The sequence below is a fragment of the Lycium barbarum genome, unplaced genomic scaffold (assembly GCF_019175385.1).
Source record: "Lycium barbarum isolate Lr01 unplaced genomic scaffold, ASM1917538v2 unchr_scaffold_01, whole genome shotgun sequence".
In the NCBI taxonomy this organism is placed as follows: domain Eukaryota; kingdom Viridiplantae; phylum Streptophyta; class Magnoliopsida; order Solanales; family Solanaceae; genus Lycium; species Lycium barbarum.
The window spans coordinates 792,483-817,892 of NW_026843398.1; positions in this window are offsets into that span (position 1 = coordinate 792,483).

The window sequence follows — 25,410 nt, forward strand, 5'->3', positions numbered from 1 at the left end:
TATATATAAGACATAGTTGACAGGGGTGACGCTGTGGCCTTTGTTGTGATGTATATATATAAGGAACAATTGACAGCGGGTGACGCTGTGGCCTTTGTTGTGATACATATATATAAGGCACAGTTAATAGGGGATGATGCTGTGGCCTTTGTTGTGATGTATATATATAAGGCACAATTGACAGGGGTGACGCTATGACATTTGTTGTGATGTATATATATAAAAGGCACAGTTGATAAGGGGTAACGTTGTGGCCGTTGTTGTGATGTATATATATAAGGCATAGTTGTCAGGGGGTGACGCTGTGGCCTTTGTTGTGATGTATATATATAAGGCACAGTTGACAGGGGGTGACGCTGTGGCCTTTGTTGTGATGTATATATATAAAAGGCACAGTTGAAAAGGGGTAACGTTGTGGCCTTTGTTGTGATGTATATATATAAGGCATAGTTGACAGGGGGTGACGCTGTGGCCTTTGTTGTGATGTATATATATAAGGCACAGTTGACAGGGGGTAACGCTGTGGCCTTTGTTGTGATGCAAATATATAAGGCACAGTTAACAGGGGGTGATGCTGTGGCCTTTAATGTGATGTATATATATAAGGCACAATTGACAGGGGTGACGCTATGACCTTTGTTGTGATGTATATATATAAAATGCACAGTTGATAAGGGGTAACGTTGTGGCATATGTTGTGATGTATATATACAAGTCATAGTTTACAGGGGGTGACGCTGTGGCCTTTGTTGTGATGTATATATATAAGGCACAGTTGACAGAGTGTGACGCTGTGGCCTTTGTTGTGATGTATATATATAAGGCATAGTTGATAGGGGGTGACGCTGTGGCCTTTGTGCTGATGTAAATATATAAGGAACAATTGACAGAGGGTGACGTTGTGGCCTTTGTTGTGATGCATATATATAAGGCACAGTTAACAGGGGGTGATGCTGTGGCCTTTGTTGTGATGTATATATATAAGGCACAATTGACAGGGGTGACGCTATGACATTTGTTGTGATGTATATATATAAAAGGCACAGTTGATAAGGGGTAACGTTGTGGCCTTTGTTGTGATGTATATATATAAGGCTTAGTTGACTGGGGGTGACGCTTTGGCCTTTGTTGTGATGTATATATATAAGGCACAGTTTACAGGGGGTGACGCTGTGGCCTTTGTTGTGATGTATATATATAAGGTACAGTTGACAAAGTGTGACACTGTAGAATTTGTTGGGATGTATATATATAAGGCACAGTTGACAGAGTGTGACGCTGTGGACTTTGTTGTGATGTATATATATATATATAGTTGACAGGGGGTGACGCTGTGGCGTTTGTTGTGATGTATATATATAAGGCACAGTTGACAGGGGCTGTCGCTGTGGCCTTTGTTGTGATATATATATATATATATATGGCACAATTGACAGCAGCGCATCTTGTGCCACAGAATCGGTTGTGCTCTGCCTCTTCCTCTCTATCAGAAGATTGCCTTGTGTGGAAGGTTGACTCTGAACATCAGTCAATGGGAGGAGGGTGACGCTGTGGCCTTTGTGGTGATGTGCATATATATATATATATATATAAGGCACAATTGGAAGGGGGTGACGATGTGGACTTTGTTGTGATGTATATATATATATATTAGGCACAGATGACAGAGGGTGACGATGTGGCCTTTGTTGTGATGTATATATATAAGGCACAGTTGACAGGGGGTGACGCTGTGGCCTTTGTTGCGATGTATATATATAAGGCACAGTTGAAAGAGTGTGACGCTGTGGCCTTTGTTGTGATGTATATATATAAAGCATAGTTGACAGGGGGTGACACTGTGGCCTTTGTTGTGATGTATATATATAAGGAACAGTTGACAGGGGGTGACGTTGTGGCCTTTGTTGTGATGCATATATATAAGGCACAGTTAACAGGGGGTGATGCTGTGGCCTTTGTTGTGATGTATATATATAAGGCACAATTGACAGGGGTGACGCTATGACATTTGTTGTGATGTATATTTATAAAAGGCACAGTTGATAAGGGGAAACGTTGTGGCCTTTGTTTTGATGTATATATATAAGGCATAGTTGACAGGGGGTGACGCGGTGGCCTTTGTTATGATGTATATATATATATATGGCATAGTTAATAGGGGGTGACGCGGTGGCCTTTGTTGTGATGTATATATATAAGGCACAATTGACAGGGGTGACGCTATGACATTTGTTGTGATGTATATATATAAAAGGCACAGTTGACAGGGGGTGACGCTTTGGCCTTTGTTGTGAGGTATATATCTAAGGCACAGTTGACAGGGGGTGACGCTGTGGCCTTTGTTGTGATGTATATATATATATATATATATATATATATATATATATATATATATATATATATATATAAGGAGTCGTTCACAGGGGTGACGCTGTGGCCATTGTTGTGAGGTATATATATAAGGCACAGTTGACAGGGGGTGACGCTGTGGCCTTTTTTGTGATGTATATTTATATATACAAGGAACAGTTGACAGGGGGTGACGCTGTGGCCTTTGTTGTGATGCATATATATAAGGCACAGTTAACAGGGGGTGATGTTGTGGCCTTTGTTGTGATGTATATACATAAGGCACAATTGACAGGGGGTGACGCTATGAACTTTGTTGTGATGTATATATATAAAAGGTACAGTTGATAAGGGGTAACGTTGTGGCCTTTGTTGTGATGTATATATATATAAGGTATAGTTGACAGGGGGTGACGCTGTGGCCTTTGTTGTGATGTATATATATAAGGCACAGTTGACAGGGGGTAACGCTATGGCCTTTGTTGTGATGCGTTTATATAAGGCACAATTAACAGGGGGTGATGTTGTGGCCTTTGTTGTGATATATATATATAAGGAACAGTTGACAGGGGCTGATGATGTGGCCTTTGTTGTGATGTATATATATAAGGCACAAGTGACAGGGGTGACGCTATGACCTTTGTTGTGATGTTTATATATAAAAGGCACAGTTGATAAGGGGTAACGTTGTGGCCTTTGTTGTGATGTATATATATAAGTCATAGTTGACAGGGGCTGACGCTGTGGCCTTTGTTGTGATGTATATATTGTCACGACCCAACCCCGTGGGCCGCGACCAGTGCCCTAGCTGTGCACCTATACGTACCCGATACCCAAATTAGCATATTATCAGAATAATAATATAATAATAACATTAGTGGATGCTACAGAATTTAGCCGAAGAGCAGACTTGGCACACAGAAGCCGATAAGGCTATCATAAAACAAAACATCCCAAACATATGTACAGAACCCACACAGATGTATCCACAGACCTCTACAGAACATATCATAATCATAAGACGGGACAGGGCCCCGTCATACCCTGAACAAAGTACATATCCCGATAGCAGTAACAGACTGTACCAAAAGATGGGCTCTGTAGAAGAGAGCGCCCCAAATTACAGAAATGGGATCCTAAACGTGTGGATCAGCAAACCTGTCGTCTGTACCTGCGCGGCATGAAAATGCAGCCCCCGAAGAAAGGGGGTCAGTACGATATATGTACTGAATATGCAAAGCGGAATCACAGAAGTCAAATCATAATGGTTACAGAAAATGAGTATAGAATCCAGAGTGTCAAATGCATATTTCCAAAACAGACAGAATGCGTACAGAAACATATGTCATATCATATCATATCCGGTCCCTGCCACGGGAGTCGGCAGACAGAATGTGGCCACCCTCCCGACGCTGGTGCCACTATACAGAGAAATCAGAAAAAGGGGCGTGGCCCCGTATCATATAATGTCATATCAAAATGGCCATAACAGATCAGATCAGAATAGGCGGACATGGCACATCATACTCCACAGACCTATGTACGCGTATACCTACCCCCTCACATCGGGACGCGGCGAACAATGCAGAGAATTACGCTTGACAACATATCCTGGCCCGGGCTCAGTGTGGGAAACATTGGGACATCCACGAATGGAGTAGTGAGAGACTAATGCAATTTAAAAATATCATAAGTATTTTCAAAGACTCGATGAGGCGTAGCAAAGACAAACAAATCAAATGGAGTCGGACGGAATCATAATAAATGTATTCCAGATATCATAATAAATTACAGAAGTCTAACTTTCCCGAAGTCATTCCGGGTGTCAAAATAAAATAATGTATAAGGTTTAATAGAATATTTAAAATAATATTCGTTAAGCGATTAGTAGGGTAATTAAACATTTCTTTCAAAAATCGCTTAAAAAGGAAGCTTTAGCATATTAGGGGCAAAACCGTAAATAGTGGGCCCGTCTCGGGACAAATAAGGCGGCGTGCTCAAATTGTGCCCTCTAAGCATATAGTGTCACCTAAAGAGGTTATACAGACATTCTATGACTTTCTAAATAATTTAGAGCAAGTTTGCATAATTTCAGAAAAAGCGTATCAAAGAGGTTCAATTCTACTGAAGGAAAAACTGAAATTTTGTCTTGCGGATTCCGAGGGCCAAGAGGTCCTTCGAGGCCCGGATCCGACCCTAATACACTAAGGGCATGCCAAGGGAAGAATTGGGTTTGCTTTACATACCTTTCACGCTCCTTAAGCCTTTCCAATCTCACTTCCCGTTTCGTCGAAAAACTGCAATTGGTCAAGTTTACCAATTGTGAATTATTAATGCCATTATTTCAACTTAAAGCATATTTGGCTACCGAAATTTCGGCAGCACTTCCCCTATACATATGACACCCCGAGAATTCAACTCGGCTATAAATCATCAACAACAACCCAAACGACAACAACAATATCAACAATGAACATTAAAAACACAAATATCCTTCAACTAGTAAATTTTCTCACAAGTTGACATAATCTTCAATTCAACCCAACTTTCAACTAAGATCATAATTTCGTATTCAACAACCATCATGATCATCACCATATAAATTTAAAGACATCTCATACCATTTCCCTTAGGATATACGCTTGATATACATGATATACACTTTTCCGCCAAAAGCATAACTTATGCAAAACATCAAATCTTTGGCATATAATTTCATAACAAGTTTCCAACTTCCAAATTCATCAATGAACATCATAATTCACAACCAAACACTTCATTTCCTTAATGTCGGAAAATCATACTAAAACGACATAAGTGTTCACATTCCAATTCAACACAAACTTATATCATTCTAGCTTAATTCACATTACAAACATCACAATACCGACACTCCAACACATTACACAACTTGATTAATATTTATTCCAAGACCATTACACCACACGGCCATATGCTCATTTTGCAACATCAACTAAATTCATCCAACTTTCAATTCCCATATGCATTTCATTACAATCATGACTAGATTATAACATAAATTCAACACATAGAGGCTATATATGTAGTATATACCCACGGCCACACACTCACACACACACCCACTTTGCAAACTTCTATTTCTTCATACAATCAACACATTTCCATAAACTACAACACAATCAAAACTTCATAACACCAATAAAAGGTAGAAATTCTTACCTTTTCTTCAAGTTTTCTTCACTTGGACTTGTGTTCAACTTGGAGATTCTAGAGCTCCCCACTCCAAACCAACTATACCAAGATGCAAGGAAACCTTGAATTAGTAGGAAATCAACAAGATTTGAATTTTTGGGATAAGATTTTTTAGGGCTATTTTTGCCCCTCAAACCCGAGAACCTCACTTTCTCTCCTCTTCTATTTTTTTGCTCTTGCTTGCTTCTAATGGATACACATGAAGACTTTGTCTTCTTATATAAAGTTGTCACATGCCATGCACGTGACATAATTAATTTGGGCTTGGGCCAAGGCCTACTATGGCCGGCCACCCTTGTCTCTTTGGGCTTCAATTTGTTTCACATTTTGCAAGCCCAATAAGGTGTGGATCATATTTTGTAATTCCCGAAACTAATTTCCAAAATTCCAAAATTACCCTTAGCCTTGTCCCACGCTTTCATGATTCTATTCTTTCATGCATAACTCCTATGTTCAACAAAATATCAAATTTGACATTATATCTCCAAAAATCCAATATTTCCAAGTTTTTCCAAACGTGTGAAAACACGGGATATAACATCCTCCCCCCCCCCCCTTTAGAACATTCGTCCTCGAATGTAAAATTAGTCTTATAGGGTTGAAAAAAAAAACACTTTGGGGGAGTTTATGTTTATACACCACATATATGACATATGATTGATATTGAAATGAAATTAAGCAGGGATTTGAGGTTACCTGTGGCTATAGGGAACAGATGAGGATATTTCTTCTTCATTTCTTCATCCGACTCCCAGGTCATCTCCTCCCGGTTATCATTCCGCCACAGTACCTTAACGGAGGCCACATCTTTATTTCGGAGCCTCCTGACCTGGAGATCCAAAATAGATACGGGCTGCTCCTCGTACGATAACTGCTCCGTCACCTGAATATCATCAGCAGGGAATACTCTGGAAGGGTCACCAATGCATCTGCGAAGCATAGAGACATGGAATACCGGATGTACCGCTTCCAAATCAGGTGGCAATTCTAACTCATAGGCGACATTTCCAACCTTCCGAACAATCTGATAAGGCCCAATATAACGCAGACTGAGCTTACCCTTTCTGCCGAACCGCATCACGCCTTTCATAGGCGATACCTTCAGAAATACCCAATCGCCTACCTGAAACTCCAACGGTCGACGCCGTTTATCAGCCTATGACTTCTGTCGACTCTGGGCTGCCAACAGTCGCTCTCGAATAAGTTTTACCTTGTCCACGGCCTGCTGGACCATATCTGGGCCAATCAATTCTGACTCGCCAATATCAAACCAGCCAATCGGCGATCTGCATTTCCTGCCATATAGAGCCTCGTACGGAGCCATCTGGATGCTGGAATGGTAACTGTTATTATATGCAAACTCAATCAATGGCAAGTGATCATCCCAGCTGCCTCTGAAATCAATAACGCAGGCCCGCAACATATCCCCCAGCGTCTGTATAGTGCGCTCGGCCTGCCCGTCGCTCTGAGGATGAAATGCGGTGCTCAGACTCACCTGAGTCCCTAGTCCCTCCTGAAAAGATCTCCAGAAATGCGCCGTAAACTGGGCGCCTCTGTCAGAAATAATAGATATAGGAACTCCGTGCAGCTTCACAATCTCCTTAATATAGAGCCTGGCATAATCCTCGGCGGAATAGGTAGTCCTGACGGGAAGAAAATGGGCTGATTTCGTCAGCCTATCAACGACGACCCAGATGGAATCATACTTCCGTGGAGTGCGAGGAAATCCTGTAATGAAGTCCATATTAATAACCTCCCACTTCCAAGTCGGGATTTCCATCTCCTGCAACAGTCCACCCGGCTTCTGATGCTCAATCTTGACCTGCTGACAATTAGGACACTGGGCGACGAACTCTGCAATATCCCGCTTCATACCGTCCCACCAGTATAAGCATCGAAGATCATGGTACATCTTCGTAGACCCAGGATGGACCGAATAGCGAGCATAATGTGCCTCGCTGATAACCTGCTGCCGAAGGCCTGCAATATCAGGTACACACAACCTGCCTCTGTATAACATAGTGCCGTCCGGTGAAAACTCGAACGGAGTCCTCTCCTTATCATAGGCTGTGTCCCTGTACCGAGCTAAGACAGGATCCTCAAACTGATGCCGCTTAATATCGTCCCTGATAGATGACTCAGAAACCCCTCGAACAGAAATCCGTGTATCTCCAGAATCGGCCAGACGAACCCCGAGACTAGCCAACTGCTGAATATCACGGGCTATCTCTCTCCTGTCTGGCTGTAAATCAGCCAAACTGCCCATAGACTTCCGACTGAGCGCATCGGCAACAACATTAGCCTTACCCGGATGATACAGAATATCCACGTCATAATCTTTCAGAAGCTCCAGCCACCTCCGCTGTCGCAAATTAAGCTCTCTCTGCCTGAAAATATACTGGAGACTCTTATGATCAGTATAGATATCCACATGAACGCCATATAAATAGTGTCTCCATATCTTCAGAGCATGAATCACCGCTGCGAGCTCCAGATCGTGGGTAGGATAATTCTTCTCATGCTTTTTGAGCTGCCGGGAAGCATACGCTATAACTCTGTCGTGCTGCATCAATACACAGCCTAACCCCATGCCAGAAGCATCACAATAAATAACATACCCGTCCGTTCCCTATGGAAGAGTCAGAACTGGGGCTGTAGTCAGCTTCTCCTTCAGCAACTGGAAGCTCCGTTCACAAGCGTCAGACCACTGGAACTTAGCTCCCTTCTGAGTCAGCCTTGTCAAAGGCGCTGAAATCGAAGCAAACTTCTCCACAAACCTCCTGTAATAACCTGCTAACCCCAGCAAACTGCGTACCTCTGTGGGCGTCGTAGGTCTGGGCCAATTCTTCACGGCCTCAATCTTCTGTGTGTCCACCCGGACACCATCAGCTGCAATAATATGCCCCAAGAAGGCCACTGAAGACAGCCAGAATTCACACTTAGAAAATTTCGCATATAACTTCTGATGCCGGAGTACCCCTAATACCGATCTCAGATGATCTGCGTGCTCCGCCTCAGACCGAGAATAAACCAGGATATCATCAATGAATACAATTACAAACATATCCAAGAATGGCCTGAATACCCGGTTCATCAAATCCATGAATACTGCGGGAGCATTTGTCAGCCCAAAAGACATAACCCTGAACTCGTAGTGCCCATATCAGGTCCGGAAAGCTGTCTTAGGGATATCGGCCTCTCGTACTCGCACCTGGTGGTAACCGGATCGAAGATCTATCTTCGAAAAACACTTAGCGCCATGCAGCTGATCAAACAAATCATCAATCCTGGGGAGGGGGTATTTATTCTTTATAGTTACCTTATTCAGCTGCCGATAATCAATACACATACGCAGCGACCCGTCTTTCTTACGCATAAATAATACCGGGGCTCCCCAAGGCGAAGTACTGGGTTTGATGAAGCCCTTATCCAACAAATCTTTCAGCTGCTCCTTCAACTCCTTTAACTCTGCAGGCGCCATTCTATATGGAGGAATAGAGATAGGCTGAGTGTCTGGGAGTAAGTCAATAGAGAAGTCTATCTCCCGCTCTGGAGGAAGACCTGGAAGCTCGTCGGGAAAAACATCTGGAAACTCATTAATCACGGGGACTGACTGAAGTGTCGGCGCCTCGGCGTCCAAGTCTTGCACCCGAACCAGATGATAGATATATCCCTTTCTGATCATTTTCTTTGCCTTAAGGTATGAAATAAACTTACCTTTCGGCGATGCTGTATTACCAGCCCAATTTATAACTGGCTCCCCGGGAAACTGGAAGCGAACTACCTTATTCTGGCAGTCAACACTAGCGTAACCGGAAGCTAGCCAATCCATACCCATAATAACATCAAATTCAGTCATATCTAACTCTACCAGATCTGCCTTAGTGTCACGGTCACAAACGATCACAGAACAGTCTTTATAAACCTGTTTCGCTACAACAAAATCCCCTATCGGTGTGGCTACCTCAAATGGCTCTATAGGTTCAGACAAGGGGTGAAATATATGATAAAGTCGAACCTGGATCAATTAATGCATACACAGACCGAGAGAAGACCAATAAGGTACCTGTGACGATATTAGGAGATGCCTCCTGATCCTGGAGGCTAGCCAAAGCATAAATGCGGTTCGAAGGACCGCCAATACCAGAAGCTGCACCACGGCCCCTGCCGCGACCCGCTGGTGCCGGAATACCCTGCCCCGTAGGGCGCATAGCCACTGACGAAGATGAAGACCCAGCGGCTGATCCGGTAGGCTGCGCTGCACCACCCGAACTACCCTTATACGGGCAATCTCTCACAGAATGGCCCTGACGGCCACAAGAAAAGCATGCACCGGTGGCTCTGTAGCACTCTCCCGTATGGTATCTGCCGCAAAAGGAACACTGAACCCTGGGTGGCCTCATCTGACCAGAACCCCTATCTGTCTGTGAACCTGAAACCCTGGAGCTCTGGCCCGCTCCTGAATACCCTGGGCTCTCGAACCTGCGACCTGTAGGCTGGGGAGGCGCGCTCTGCGCCGGCTGAGATGAAAATCTGCTAGGCTGCTGCGGCTGTTGGGGCTGTCTGCCCCGAAAATCTCCAGATGACCTGGCCCTCTTGGGCTGTCTCCGATCCTGGCCCCTGTCAGGCTGGTGTCCTCCTCTGCCCCGATCCTCCATGCCCTGGGCATGGGCCTGGATACGGGCAATGTCCATACCGGGCTGAGCAGCCAATACTAAGCAGCTATCAACAAAATACCGATCCAGCCCCATAATATATCTGTGCATCCGGTCCGCCATAGTAGCCACCACAGTAGGTGCATATCGGGCCAAGGAATCAAACTCCAAACTATAGTCCCGGATACTGCGGCCCTTCTGCCTCAATAATAAGAATCTATCAGATCTGGCTCGTCGCAACTCTGGGGGCAGAAAATGTCCAAGAAATGCCTGAGAAAAATCGCCCCAAACTGCTGGAGGAGCGCCGTCCCCCCTGGATAGCCCCCATGACTCGTACCAGTTTGCCGCCACATCATATAACCGGTACGAAGCTAACGCGACTGACTCTGTCTCGGAAGCATTAATCAAATCTAGAGTGCGTCGCATCTTCCTGATAAACTCCTCAGGATCCTCCTCGGGCTTTGTCCCGAATAACTCTGGAGGGTTACAAGTCAAAAACTCACGGGCTCTCGAACTATCACGCCTGACTGTCCGGTCACCTCCCAGTCCATGCCCCTAAACCTGCCCTGCCACCAGTCTCGTCAGCAACTGGACTGCCTCCCTCATAGACTGATCCTCAGTGCCTGGCCGTGGAGCTGGAGGCTCAGGTACTGGAACTGCAGGAGCTGGCGGTGGAGCCGCCCCCCGATCTGCGGCTGCGGCCGCCCCAATCTCCTCCACGAGTGGCGGTATAGACGAACCCTCTATCTGGGGCAAAGTCCCCGGAGCAATATGTGCCTGGGCCCTGGTAATCCTCTGGACCCGGCTAGTCTCTCCCAAGGCTGCTGACTTGGCCTTTTGGGCCACTGTTGCCTTTTTTGGAGGCATATTTGCAAACATAGCCACTCGTTAGGAAGGGGTCATCCTGATAACACAACTCTATCGCACGATCTAAGACAGAAAGAAGGGTAGTATCCTAAATGCCCTGTAGCCTCCTGTATATAGGCGTGGTGCAGAACACACCGATAAACAAAACTCTACTAGACACGGTCTGTGGACATTCCAAGGACGAACTGCTCTGATACCACTTTTGTCACGACCCAACCCCGTGGGCCGCGACCAGTGCCCTAGCTGGGCACCTATACGTACCCGATACCCAAATTAGCATATTATCAAAATAATAATATAATAATAACATTAGTGGATGCTACAGAATTTAGCCGAAGAGCAGACTTGGCACACAGAAGCCGATAAGGCTATCATAAAACAAAACATCCCAAACATATGTACAGAACCCACACAGATGTATCCACAGACCTCTACAGAACATATCATAATCATAAGACGGGACAGGGCCCCGTCATACCCTGAACAAAGTACATATCCCGATAGCAGTAACATACTATACCAAAAGATGGGCTCTGTAGAAGAGAGCGCCCCAAAATAGCAGAAATGGGATCCTAAACGTGTGGATCAGCAAACCTGTCGTCTGTACCTGCGCGGCATGAAAACGCAGCCCCCGAAGAAAGGGGGTCAGTACGAAATATGTACTGAATATGCAAAGCGGAATCACAGAAGTCAAATCATAATGGTTACAAAAAATGAGTACAGAATCCAGAGTGTCAAATGCATATTTCCAAAACAGACAGAATGCGTACAGAAACATATGTCATATCATATCATATCCGGTCCCTGCCACGGGACTCGGCAGACAGAATGTGGCCACCCTCCCGACGCTGGTGCCACTATACAGAGAAATCAGAAAAAGGGGCATGGCCCCGTATCATATAATGTCATATCAAAATAGCCATAACAGATCAGATCAGAATAGGCGGACATGGCACATCATACTCCACAGACCCATGTACGCGTATACCTGCCCCCTCACATCGGGACGCGGCGAACAATGCAGAGAATTACGCTTGACAACATATCCTGGCCCGGGCTCAGTGTGGGAAACATTGGGACATCCACGAATGGAGTAGTGAGAGACTAATGCAATTTAAAAATATCATAAGTATTTTCAAAGACTCGATGAGGCGTAGCAAAGACAAACAAATCAAATGGAGTCGGACGGAATCATAATAAATGTATTCCAGATATCATAATAAATTACAGAAGTCTAACTTTCCCGAAGTCATTCCGGGTGTCAAAATAAAATAATGTATAAGGTTTAATAGAATATTTAAAATAATATTCGTTAAGCGATTAGTAGGGTAATTAAACATTTCTTTCAAAAATCGCTTAAAAAGGAAGCTTTAGCATATTAGGGGCAAAACCTTAAATAGTGGGCCCGTCTCGGGAAAAATAAGGCGGCGGGCTCAAATTGTGCCCTCTAAGCATATAGTGTCACCTAAAGAAGTTATACAGACATTCTATGACTTTCTGAATAATTTAGAGCAAGTTTGCATAATTTCAGAAAAAGCGTATCAAAGAGGTTCAATTCTACTGAAGGAAAAACTGAAATTTTGTCTTGCGGATTCCGAGGTCCTTCGAGGCCCGGATCCGACCCTAATACACTAAGGGCATGCCAAGGGAAGAATTGGGTTTGCTTTACATACCTTTCACGCTCCTTAAGCCTTTCCAATCTCACTTCCCGTTTCGTCGAAAAACTGCAATTGGTCAAGTTTACCAATTGTGAATTATTAATGCCATTATTTCAACTTAAAGCATATTTGGCTACCGAAATTTCGGCTGCACTTCCCCTATACATATGACACCCCGAGAATTCAACTCGGCTATAAATCATCAACAACAACCCAAACGACAACAACAATATCAACAATGAACATTAAAAACACAAATATCCTTCAACTAGTCATTTTTCTCACAAGTTGACATAATCTTCAATTCAACCCAACTTTCAACTAAGATCATAATTTCGTATTCAACAACCATCATGATCATCACCATATAAATCTAAAGACATCTCATACCATTTCCCTTAGGATATACACTTGATATACATGATATACACTTTTCCGCCAAAAGCATAACTTATGCAAACCATCAAATCTTTGGCATATAATTTCATAACAAGTTTCCAACTTCCAAATTCATCAATGAACATCATAATTCACAACCAAACACTTCATTTCCTTAATGTCGGAAAATCATACTAAAACGACATAAGTGTTCACATTCCAATTCAACACAAACTTATATCATTCTAGCTTAATTCACATTACAAACATCACAATACCGACACTCCAACACATTACACAACTTGATTCATATTTATTCCAAGACCATTACACCACACGGCCATATGCTTATTTTGCAACATCAACTAAATTCATCCAACTTTCAATTCCCATATGCATTTCATTACAATCATGACAAGATTATAACATAAATTCAACACATAGAGGCTATATATGTAGTATATACCCACGGCCACACACTCACACACACACCCACTTTGCAAACTTCTATTTGTTCATACAATCAACACATTTCCATAAACTACAACACAATCAAAACTTCATAACACCAATAAAAGGTAGAAATTCTTACCTTTTCTTCAAGTTTTCTTCACTTGGACTTGTGTTCAACTTGGAGATTCTAGAGCTCCCCACTCCACACCAACTATACCAAGATGCAAGGAAACCGTGAATTAGTAGGAAATCAACAAGATTTGAATTTTTGGGACAAGATTTTTGAGGGCTATTTTTGCCCTTCAAACCCGAGAACCTCACTTTTTCTCCTCTTCTATTTTTTTGCTCTTGCTTGCTTCTAATGGATACACATGAAGACTTTGTCTTCTTATATAAAGTTGTCACATGCCATGCACATGACATAATTAATTTGGGTTTGGGCCAAGGCCTACTATGGCCGGCCACCCTTGTCTCTTTGGGCTTCAATTTGTTTCACATTTTGCAAGCCCAATAAGGTGTGGATCGTATTTTGTAATTCCCGAAACTAATTTCCAAAATTCCAAAATTACCCTTAGCCTTGTCCCACGCTTTCATGATTCTATTCTTTCATGCATAACTCCTATGTTCAACAAAATATCAAATTTGACATTATATCTCCAAAAATCCAATATTTCCAAGTTTTTCCAAACGTGTGAAAACACGGGATATAACATATATATAAGGAACAGTTGACAGGGGGTAACGCTGTGGCCTTTGTTGTGATGCATATATATAAGGTACAGTTAACAGGGGGTGATGCTGTGGCCTTTGTTGTTATGTATATATATAAGGTACAATTAACAGGGGTGACGCTATGACATTTGTTGTAATGTACATTTATAAAAGGCACAGTTGATAAGGGGTAACGTTGTGGCCTTTGTTGTGATGTATATATCTATGGCATAGTTGACAGGGGGTGACGCGGTGGCCTTTGTTGTGATGTATATATATATATATATATATATGGCATAGTTAATAGGGGGTGACGCGGTGGCCTTTGTTGTGATGTATATATATAAGGCACAATTGACAGGGGTGACGCTATGACATTTGTTGTGATGTATATATATAAAAGGCACAGTTGACAGGGGGTGACGCTGTGGCCTTTGTTGTGAGGTATATATCTAAGGCACAGTTGACAGGGGGTGACGATGTGGCCTTTGTTGTGATGTATATAATTATATATATATATATATAAAGAACCGTTCACAGGGGTGACGCTGTGGCCTTTGTTGTGAGGTATATATATAAGGCACAGTTGACATGGGGTGACGCTGTGGCCTTTCTTGTGATGTATATATATATATACAAGGAACAGTTGATAGGGGGTGACGCTGTGGCCTTTGTTGTGATGCATATATATAAGGCACAGTTAACAGGGGGTGATGTTGTGGCCTTTGTTGTGATGTATATACATAAGGCACAATTGACAGGGGGTGACGCTATGAACTTTGTTGTGATGTATATATATAAAAGGCACAGTTAATACGGGGTAACGTTGTGGCCTTTGTTGTGAGTATATATATAAGGTATAGTTGACAGGGGGTGACGCTGTGGCCTTTGTTGTGATGTATATATATAAGGCACATTTGACATGGGGTAACGCTGTGGCCTTTGTTGTGATGCATTTATATAAGGCACAGTTAACAGGGGGTGATGCTGTGGCCTTTAATGTGATGTATATATATAAGGCATAATTGACAGGGGTGACGCTATGACCTTTGTTGTGATGTATATATATAAAAGGCACAGTTGATAAGGGGTAACGTTGTGTCCTTTGTTGTGATGTATATATATAAGTCATAGTTGACAGGGGGTGATGCTGTGGCCTTTGTTGTGATGTATATATATAAGGCACAGTTGACAGGGGGTGACGCTGTGGCCTTTGTTGTGATGTATATATAAAAGGAACAGTTGGCGGAGTGTGACGGTGTGGCCTTTGTTGTGATTTATATATATAAGACATAGTTGACAGGGGTGACGCTGTGGCCTTTGTTGTGATGTATATATATAAGGAACAATTGACAGGGGGTGACGCTGTGGCCTTTGTTGTGTTGCATATATATAAGGCACAGTTAATAGGGGATGATGCTGTGGCCTTTGTTGTGATGTATATATATAAGGCACAATTGACAGGGGTGACGCTATGACATTTGTTGTGATGTATATATATAAAAGGCACAGTTGATAAGGGGTAACGTTGTGGCCTTTGTTGTGATGTATATATATAAGGCATAGTTGACAGGGGGTGACGCTGTGGCCTTTGTTGTGATGTATATATATAAGGCACAGTTGACAGGGGGTGACGCTGTGGCCTTTGTTGTGATGTATATATATAAGGCACAGTTGACAGAGTGTGACGCTGTGGCCTTTGTTGTGATGTATATGTTACACCCCGTAAGAGTTTGTGCTATTTTAATTAAGACAAGAAAGAATGAGTTAAGAAAGTTCAAGGAAAGTTAATCGAGTTAGTAAGAATATCGTTATATATATATATGGTTGCCTTAAGTATCCCGAGGTGACATCGTAACCTAAAGGATTTGTAATCACGTTATGAGCGTATATGAGGTAATGTGAGTGCCCTTTTAAAGTATTTGAGATTATTAGTAATGATATAGAAGATGGATAAAAGATATGAATATATTTTTGCGATTGGAGTTTCGTCGAAGCTTCGTAAGTTCTCCAGTTACGTTTAAGGTTATTGTGATTCTCCGGACCCTTCGAGATGTGTATGGATTGTTATGTATGTATATGAGTATGTATATGTATGTATAAGAGGTTACATGAGGGTCGGAAGAGGATTAGAAGTTAAACGAATCTGAACGAAATGAATCCGAACAACTTCAGAAAAATCTCGGACCAGATTTTTAGCCCATATTGTTGGAGGCATATCTCCTAGTATATGAGGAGTTTTAAGGTGTTTCAAAAGCCTAATATTAAGTTCATCGAGTCTAGTTTTCAACGCAACAAACCTAACGTCAAAATGATATCGGAATAAGGAGATATGGACGATGAAAGTTTGGCTGGCGGGGCAGAAACTTGAGACCCGATCCAAGCACTCATATTTTGGCCCATGAGTATGTTTCGGCCCATGAGGCCCATTAACGTTAAAATATATAGTAGATTCATTTGAGGGCTGATCATTTTCAGCTCATATCCTCCAAAACATTAGAGAGAGAGAGAGAGAGAGAGAGAGAGAGAGAGAGAGAGAGCTTCTAGGCTAAGGAAGCCATTTTGATTAAAATTTGAGCTCCGAATCCCGAAGCTCATGAAGAGAAAAACGTTGTACGTTGCGTTGCTTTCAATTTGAGATAAATATTGGTCTTGGGGGATGAAATTTTCGTGGTGGAGCTTCTGATAAGGTATTTATAAAATTCATTTTATGTTATTAAAGTGTTTATTTAGAGTTTTAACGAATTAGAACGGAGAAAACAACATTATAAACTCGTTTGTTGTTTTGTTGAAATTTATGGGTGAGGGGCTGTTTTAATTGAAATTGATGGACTGATTTGAATTAATATTTTGGTTGTTGTAATCATGGATATGTGAGGAGAGTGAAGGAATTTAATGGTTAGAGTTGAAATGAAGGTTTTTGCTTTATGAAGAAAAGAGGAATCTTTGCATTTTAGTGCGATTTGTGGTAGTTATGTATATTGTTGAATGGGTTGTTGTTGTTGTTGTTGATATATTGAGCCGAGCTAAGTCTCGGGGATGCCATATATATAGGGGAAATGCTGCCGATATTTCGGTAGGCAAGTATGTAACAAGCTTGGGCTATTGAAAGGCTTGAATTTGACATTTGGCAAACTTGACCATTTGTAGATTTTTGACGAACTTGAGGCTCGATTTTGGAGACGTATAAAGGGCGGAAAATGTATGTAAAGCTTATCCTTTCCTTCTTTGGCATGCCCTAGGTCTACTAGGTTGAGATTTCGGCCTCGGGGACCATCCTGCTCATCGTAACCCGAGATTAGTTTTCGTTACTATTCATTCAATAGAATTGAATTATAAAAGGTGCATTTTACTAGAAAAGTGGTTGGACTTCCAAAACTTTTACAAATGTAACCCGATCGTTCTAAAACTTTCCTGGATGACTCCGTAGAGTCTAATGGGCGTGATTCTTGTCCGCCGCCTCGACTTGGCCCGAGGTGGGCCCGCTATCCCCGATGCCTCTCTTATTGTTCTGTTTGTCTTATTCCCGTACGGTAAGTCAAGGGAACTCATGGTTATTGTTCCGACTACTAAACGGGAGATATTTTATCTATCCCGAGACAGATTTTAATGATTATTGACCCAATTGTGGGGACCGAAACCCTGACATGTGATGTACGGCTTTAGCCAATGTACTCTTGTCCGGAGTTCGCAGGTAACTCCTGGTTATTATGCTGTTCATTATATGATAGGTGTTATGACCACCTTCATGAGCATTATAAAATGTTTTTGACATCTAAAGCGTTTTTAAAAATCTTACCCTGAGATTCTGGACAAACTACTTATTTTCTTTATTTTTCGATATACGATTTTGGTATACCTGAGTCCTGTGTGATGCATGATCCTGGCATGTGTGATTATGTTTGGAAAGTGATAATTTGGCATTTTGTCTGGTTATCTTCTGTGTTACCGAGTCCCGGGCCGGTTATGTGAATATGCGCATATGTGATATTGGCCGCTGGACCCTCGACCGCGGCGTGCCCGACATTGACTCCTGGACCCTTGACAGCGTCATGCCGGACGTATGGCATTGACTGCTGGACCCTTGACCGCGTCTGCCGCACTTGTGATTATGCCGACATAGACCGCTGGACCCTTGACCGCGGTATGTCGAACTTGTGATAGAAAACTGCTGGATACTTGACCGCGGTATGTGTGATTGTGACCGCTGGACTTACGGCCGCGGAAATTGTGCGTTGATTTTACTATGTGTGTGAAACAAAGATGTTTTCCAAAAGAAAGAAAACATTTTGTCATCCCGATTGCCGTGTTGATTTCTCCGGAACTTCTTTTTCCTGTTGTACGCCGGATACGACTCCTTAGTATGCTGGCTATTGTGCTCGCTTTCTATATATCGTATTTCAGTTGTGACTTTGCTTTCTGTGTTGTATGCTTTACATACTCAGTACATATTTCGTACTGACCCCCTCTTTTCGGGGGGCTGCGTTTCATGCCCGCAGGTACAGATTCTTGTTTTGGTGACCCACCGGTATAGGATCTCCATCCTGCGGTTCGGAGTGCTCCTCTTGCTTTCGGAGCCGACGTTTTGGTATATACTCTTTTGGTGTACATGTTTATGTTGTTCAGGGTACGGCGGGGCCCTGTCCCGCCATATGATTCGGTTTGTCTGTTTAGAGGTCTGTAGACGTATTTGTGGGTGTGTGTGCCTATTTCTGTACGGATGTGTTTGCATGACTCTATTCGTTATGGCAGCCTCGTCGGCGTGCATTTTGTATATGTTTGTGGCAGCCTTGTCGGCGTGCATTTGTATATGCGTTTTGGGCCGTTGTGCCATTTGACAGCCTTGTCGGCTTTTGACATATTTGATAGCCTTGTCGGCTTTTCGTTATATATATATATATGTCCGCACACGGTTGCGTTGAAATGTGTTGAAACAGTTTGGTATAGTTTGAGACGGCATATAATATTTGTGGCCGTATATGCTATCTGTATGTATTCGATTTGGATAAGTGTGTTACGATTTGGTATGTTTGTCTGTCTGGGTGTCCAAGTAGGGCACCAGTCGCGGTCCACGGGGCTGGGTCGTGACAGTATATATATAAAAGGCACAGTTGATAAGGGGTAACGTTGTGGCCTTTGTTCTGATGTATATATATAAGGCATAGTTGACAGGGGGTGACGCTGTGGCCTTTGTTGTGATGTATATATATAAGGCACAGTTGACAGGGGGTAACGCTGTGGCCTTTGTGGTGATGCATATATATAAGGCACAGTTGAAAGAGTGTGACGCTGTGGCCTTTTTTGTGATGTATATATATAAAGCATAGTTGACAGGGGGTGACGCTGTGGCCTTTGTTGTGATGTATATATATAAGGAACAGTTGACAGGGGTGACGCTGTGGCCTTTGTTGTGATGCATATATATAAGGCACAGTTAACAGGGGGTGATGATGTGGCCTTTGTTGTGATGTATATATATAAGGCACAATTGACAGGGGTGACGCTATGACATTTGTTGTGATGTATATTTATAAAAGGTACAGTTGATAAGGGGTAACGTTGTGGCCTTTGTTGTGATGTATATATATAAGGCATATTTGACAGGGGATGACGCGGTGGCCTCTGTTGTGATGTATATATATATATATATATATATATATATATATATATGGCATATTTAATAGGGGGTGACGCGGTGGCATTTGTTGTGATGTATATATATAAGGCACAATTGACAGGGGTGACGCTATGACATTTGTTGTGATGTATATATATAAAAGGCACAGTTGACAGGGGGTGACGCTATGGCCTTTGTTGTGAGGTATATATCTAAGGCACAGTTGACAGGGGGTGATGCTGTGGCCTTTGTTGTGATGTATATAATTATATATATATATATAATTATATATATATATATATATATATAAAAGGCACAGTTGATAAGGGGTAACGTTGTGGCCTTTGTTGTGATGTATATATATAAGGCATAGTTGTCAGGGGGTGACGCTGTGGCCTTTTGTCACACCCCGACCTCACTAGGGTGTGATGGGCACCCGACCCTTACTTAGGGCCGAGCGAACCCCAGACTCTTGGTACACATAAAATCACGTCATATTTTTTTTTTAAATCAAATAATAAAGTACATAGCAAAACTTTTCTTTCAGAAAAATTCTTTCTCGTGGCCCTCAGGCCGAACAAATTTGTGAACATACAAAATTCATTACATACACAGACCGACAACCAACACCCACAACACTGTCTGCAAAGTCTCTAACCAGATTCCGAGCGCATAACATACAGACTCTGACTCGGCAGCACTCCGGGAACAAATGGAGCTTGCCATCTGTGCTGGGATATCTTCCATCTGTCCTCACCTCAACTGGGAGTACCTGCGCGGCATGAAACGCAGCCCCCGAAGAACAGGGGGTCACTACGGAAATGTACCGAGTATGTAAAGCGACCATGTAACAATATAATCAAAACCCGAGCCAGAAGTATAGAAGTACAACAGGTAGGATCGGACCCGAGTCCGAAACAGAAATACAGAGTGTGTGGGCAGGACCACGACATATATCATAAGCACGGGGTGTAGCCGTCTGAATCGTGATATGAAACAGAGGCACAGAGCTTAACTGATAGGATCATCGTGCGGATCGGGGCACAGAGTGCGACTGACATACTCGCAACCAAAGCTAGGGGTGCAGAACTATAGCCGACTGAATCATAGTCCGGCTCAGTCATACAGAAGCAACACCGACAAAATCATTCTCTGAATCAACTGTCTAGAAGTGTAACAGGCAGAACCATGCATACAGAATCATAACTTACACAAGTACAGATAATATACATTTATATCAGGTTTTGGCCCTTTAATGAGGGGCGCAGTAGACAGTGCAACGGAGTGTGCACGAATAACCAGGATGCCACAATGTCACCTCTGACGTGCAAGTCACACACAAGAGGTTCCGGCTGACGAATACGGCAATTAGAATGCCAAAATGCTTTACTTTCTTTTGAAAATCATTTTTGTTTCATGCATACAAAAGAATCAAACGCACACTTAGCGCGGCCATAAGTCCAGCGGTCGCCATCACGCATACCGCGGCCAAGTACCCAGCGGTCATTATCACACATACCGCGGCCAGGGGTCCAGCGGTCACAATCACACATACTGCGGTCAAGTATCCAGCGGTCACAATCATACATACCGTGGTCAAGTATCCAGCGGTCACTACCATAATTTCGACATACCGCGGTCAAGGGTCCAGCGGTCTATGTCGGGCATAATCGCAAGTGCGGAAGACGCGGTCAAGGGTCCAACAGTCAATGCCACACGTCCGGCATGACGCGGTCAAGGGTCCAGCAGTCAATGTCGGACACGCCGCGGTCGAGGGTCAAGCGGCCAATATCACATATGCGCATATTCACATAACCGGCCCGGGACTCGGTAAAACAGAAAATAACCATACAGGATACCAAATCACTACTTCCCAAACATAAATCACACGTGCCAGGATCATGCGTCACACAAGATTCAGGTATGCCAAAATCGTATATCAGAAAATACAAAAGATAAGTAGTTTATCCAAATTATCAGGGTAAGATTTTCAAAACGGTTTAGATGTCAAAAATATTTTTTTAAGGCTCATAAAGGTGGTCCTAGCACCTATCGTATAGTGAACAGCATAATAACCAGGAGCTACCTGTGAGCTCCGGACAAAAGTGAGCTGGCTAAAGCCATTCGGCAGCATTTCCTTTATAAATATAGCATCCCCGAGAAACATCTCGGCTCAAATAATAGCGACAACAACCCAACAGCATCAACAAAGTCAACAACCATTACAATATAGCACAATATAAGGCAACTAGCTCTATTTTCCGACATAATGCACTAACGTCCATTCCGACTTCACACTTCCAAACTAAGCTCAATATTTTCATATTCATCACTAATCAAGATCATCACCATATAGGTTAGAAGCATTTCATATCGTTTTCACAAAATATTCACACGATATACAAGATATACAATTTTCCACCAAGATCATATTTCATCCAAAACTTCTAGTCTTTGGCATACATATCCATAACATGTTTCCACCTTCCAAATCCATCAATGATCATCATAATCATATCCTTAACAACTCCATTTTCATAATGTCATAAAATCATCATAAAACGACATAGACTTCTACTTTCCATTTCAATGCAAACTTATATCATTTCATCTTCATTTATATTGCAAGCATCACATTAACACAATTAACATATTAAACAAAAGTGATTTATTTCCATTCCAATTTCAACATCACACGACCAACCTACTCATTTCCCACTTCAACCAAATTCATTCCACTTTCATTCTCAATGCAATTTCCACAATTATCACAACTAGAATACAACATAAATTTCCATTCATCACATGCACACATTAATACACATACGGCCACACATGGGTATGCACTCCCACTTTGCAAACTTCTACATTTTCATGAATTCTACTCATTTCCATATACTACAACACAAACAAACCTTCATAACTTAATAATATGGAATGAATTCTTACCTTTTCTCTTCAACTTCTTCACTCAAATATGTTGTCCCATTGAAGAAACTAGTGCCCTTTCTTCCCAAATAATTGCACCATGTTGTAGAGGGACCTTGAATTAGTGCAAATACCACAAGAAAAATATTTTGGAAGCAAGATTTCCAAGACCAAATTTCTTAGGGTCTTGGCCGAATGGCTTGCCCCTTTGTTCTTCATCTTTTTTTTGTTTTGTTTCTTGATCCTTCTAATGGCTAAGTGTATATATATAATATGAATACTTTGATTAGTGACCACATGGAAATCACATGACCATTTTATGGGTTTGGGCCATGCTTTGGCCGGCCACCCTCTTCAAATTGGGCCTCCATTTTCTTATTTATTTTGAGCCCAATAATAATAATTCTCGTTTTGTAATTCCCGAAACTAATTTTCAAAATTTCAATTTTTGCCCTTGGCCTTCCTCCGTGTTTCCACACCAATATTTTTCATGAACAACACACCCATATGTGAATTCAAATCAACATATGGCCTTATTCCTTGCAAATCAAAATCATTCGAATTTTCCCGAACATGCGAAAGTATGGGATATAACATCCTCCCCCCCTTTAGAACATTCGTCCTCGAATGTTAAACTGACCTTATGGGGTCTTTTCTTACATCCGGGGAGGTACCCGTCTTTCCTCCAAAGATTCCCAAAAGTTGCCGTTGCTGTCTCTTTTTCTTCCGCTTACTTACTTTCCTCTTTCCCATTGATATCGTCGTATCGGAAGCTTCTACCTTTTGTTGTAACGAGTTCAGTATTCGTTTACTTCATAACATCTCTACATCACCTTTTTCTTGTCTCCCGAATTTTGTTTAGCTAACACCTTTCAGATATCGTAACAATGGCCACCGAGGCCCACTACAGATCAGCATAGTCACGAACGAGGCATCACATGCCTATCTATGGATTCACTGCCATTTTATTCATAAAACATTTCCAAACGCTCATTCAGACTTACTCTGATTCCAGAGCTGCATTGCGTTTCCTTTCTCTTTCAGCAGCCGAGTCTGCCTTGGCCTACCCGGCCTATTCATGGTTTTCGATCGTTCAGTACATTCCAATTTCCTTTGGGTTACCCCAGATTTCCTATTTGTCTTTCGTTTTTCTTCATTGGTGAAAATTTTGGTATACTTCCCAGGGGGGTCACCCATCCCAAAATTGCTCTGGCACTAGCACGCTTAACTTCGTAACTTCTACACATTTTTGACACGTTAATGCCGACATAATTACGTCGACTGCCCCACACGACCCTTGTCGCATTATTTAAGGCAAGTCGGGGTCTTAACAGCTTTCAAAACGTTCTCGTAGCGGGTCCCACCCCGATCTAGAGGGGATTCCTTTACTTTTCTGGTTACCGGGTCGTCCCCTGTAAATCCCCAATGTTTACCGTTACGCACACATAAAAAATTCTGAGTCGTGAGCGAATCACTCAATCCTCAACGACCCGTCATACACTTTGCATTCTTCCAATTAGAGGAAACTTGGTCGTTAGGCATTTTCTTCTTGCCCCATCGATATCGATCTTCAAGGCTTGTCAAGAATTTATACCTCAGTTTCCTCTTCGTATTTGTAGAAAAATTTGGGCAGAGGTTCCTCTGTATTTCACACTATCGCAAAACCTGTTCACAGGAAATACCAACCACGCCTCACAGGGCCAATGTCACGACCCAAACCCCGTGGGCCGCGACTGGTACCCTAACTGGGCACCCATACGTACCTACCTGATCGAACTCGAACCATACAGATTTTTTTTTTTTTTCAAAACAGAAGTACAGAAGTAGGCCGATACAAATACGGCGTGCGCGTAACATACATATATATATATACATATACCTGAACACACAGACATTTACAGATAAGCCGATAGGGCTAACATACAGACGGAACCCGTAACCCACATATCTATCTACAGGCCTCTACAGACATACCGAATCATATGACGGGACAGGGCCCCGCCGTACCCAGAATATACAGACATACGGAGTACACAAAGACAGAAGATATATATACCAAAGATATATGCTCCGAGTCAAAGGAGATCTTCAAGTAGCAGAGTCGGAAACCTACGCGGGCGGCGTATCACCTGGTGCGTCTGTACCTGCGGGCATGTAGCGCAGCCCCCGAAGAACGGGGGTCAGTACGGAAAATGTACCGAGTATGTAAAGCAAAAACGTAACAGATATAAACATAGTCCGAACTAGAGTCACGGAAATATAACGGGCAGAATCATAAATCAAACTGACGGACAGAGTTATGATCCAGACAGACACACAGAATCGTGTCACACACAAATGAACAGAATTATAGTTCGGGCAGACAGACGGAATCATAATGCGGACAGACGAGCAGAATCTGAATTCATACGGACATACAGAAGCAGAAGCCATACGGACATACAGAAATAGTCGTACCACAGATGGACAGACAGTAGTATGTCGGACAGAATTATGCATGCAGAGTAGCACAGAGTCATACAAAATCATACAGAGGCGTGTGCTTTATAAATACAGATGG